The sequence below is a fragment of the Otolemur garnettii genome, unplaced genomic scaffold (assembly GCF_000181295.1).
Source record: "Otolemur garnettii isolate 467f Iridium unplaced genomic scaffold, OtoGar3 scaffold00135, whole genome shotgun sequence".
NCBI lineage: Eukaryota > Metazoa > Chordata > Mammalia > Primates > Galagidae > Otolemur > Otolemur garnettii.
The window spans coordinates 5381427-5383632 of record NW_003852530.1 but is presented as its reverse complement, the minus strand read 5'-3'; positions in this window follow the sequence as shown (position 1 = coordinate 5383632).

Sequence of the window (2206 nt, the reverse complement as noted above, 5' to 3'; positions counted from 1 at the left end):
TGGGCTTAGGCAATTCTCTTGCCTCAACCTCCCAAGTAGCTGGGACTACAGGCGCCTGCCACAATGCCCGGCTATTTTTTGTTGTAGTTTGGCTGGGGCTGGGTTTGAACCCGCTACTCTCGGTATCTGCTGCCGGCGCCCTATTCACTGAGCCACAGGTGCCACCTGTCAATTTTTTTTTAAGTAAAAATGACATCCTATCAAAAGAGTGTCTAGGTCAGCTTACAACTCACATGCTCACACAAGTGTTTTCCTTGAGACACTCACTGTGCTTCACTATGTGACAGAGGGCTTCAAGCATACTTTCCACTCTCCATTTCATCACACATTACATATATTAGAATGGTAGCTGCATACTCAAAGGCAACATTGAATAAAATATATATATTTTGCAGTTTTGTGCCAGGGCTGAGTTTGAACCCGCCACCTCCGGCATATGGGGCTGGTGCCCTACTCCTTTGAGCCATAGGCGCCACCCCTAAAGTTAATATATATATATATTTTGAGACAGCCTCAAGTTAATATTTTTAACTGCTTCATGGAGAACATTCTTTGTGGCCAGAACGAAGAATGAACTTCATGGTGCGGTGGCTCATGCCTGCAATCCTAGCACTCTGGGAGGCCAAGGAGAGTGGACTGCTTGATCTCAGGAGTTTGAGACCAGCCTGAGCAAGAGCAAGACTCTGTCTCTACTAAAAATAGAAAAACGGAGGCAAGAGCATCACTTAAGCCCAAGAGTTTGAGGTTTCCATGAGCTATGATGACACCATAGCACTTTACACAGGGTGATAGAGTGAGAGAGACTCTGTCTCAAAAAAATAAGAAGATTCTTAGTGAAACTGACTTTTTCTTCGTTTTTCCCCCTCCCAATGTGAAGGGATGGTGGTGGAGAATACAATGAGCACTACAGTTTAGTGTCCCTGCTTGTCTGTGCTGCGGCATCTGCCCTCTTCTGGTTTTATCTGCTCCTTGCCATCTCCAGCCAGCGAATCTCTATCTTTGCACAGAAAGATAGATACATTTGACCTATTTATTTATTATTATTATTATTATTATTTTTTGAGACGGAGCCTCAAACTATCCCCCTGGGTAGAGTGCCATGGCATCACGCTCACAGCAACCTCCAACTCCTGGCCTCAAGCGAGTCTCCTGCCTCAGCCTCCCAAGTAGCTGGGACTACAGGTGCCCACCACAATGCCTGGCCATTTTTTGGTTGCAGCCATCATTGTTGTTTGGCGGGCCCAGGCTGGGGATTTGAACCCGCCACCTTAGGTATATGTGGCTGGCACCTTAGCCACTTGAGCCACAGGCGCCGAGCCTATTTATTTATTATTATTATTATTATTTGCAGTTTTTGGCTGGGGCTGTGTTTGAACCCACCACCTCTGGCATATGGGGCTGGTGCCCTACTCCTTTGAGCCACAGGCGCTGCCCCATTTGACCCTGTTTTTGAACTTCGCGTAAATGGAATCATAGCGTGTGTGTCTTCTTTGGTTCCCAGTTTCCTTTTGTTTTTGAGACAGAGCCTCAAGCTGTCACCCAGGGTAGAGTGCCTTTCACAGCTCACAGCAATCTCCAACTCTTGGGCTCAAGCGAGTCTCCTGCTTCAGCCTCCCAAGTAGCTGGGACCACAGGCGCCCGCCACAACGCCCAGCTATTTTTGGTTGCAGCCGTCATTGTTGTTTGGTGGGCCTGGGCTGGATTTGAACCCGCCAGCTCAGGTGTACGTGGCTGGTGCCTTAGCCGCTTGAGCCACAGGCGCCGAGCCAGGTTCCCAGTTTCTTCTGCTGAAGATTATGTGTCTGAGACTCCTCCATGTGTGTACTTGGAGTTTGCTCGTTCTCATTGCTATTTGTGTTTTTTTGGTATAAATATTTTATCCCTTCTGTTGTAGATGGAAATTTGAGTTATGCTCATTTTGGGTTTTGACCGGTATAAGTAGTGCTGCTTTGGGCATTATACCTGTTTTTTGATGAATGTGCTATGTTTCTGTTGGGTATTTACTTGGGAAGAGGATTGCTAGGTCACCAGGTCTGAGTGTGTTCAGCTTTGGCACTTACTGCTAGTTATTTATTTATTATTTTTTTTGAGACAGAGTCTCACTATGTTGCCCTCAGTAGAGTGCCGTGACATCACAGCTCACAATGCCAAACTCTTGGGCTTAAGCAATTCTCTTGCCTCAACCTCCCAAGTAGCTAGGACTATA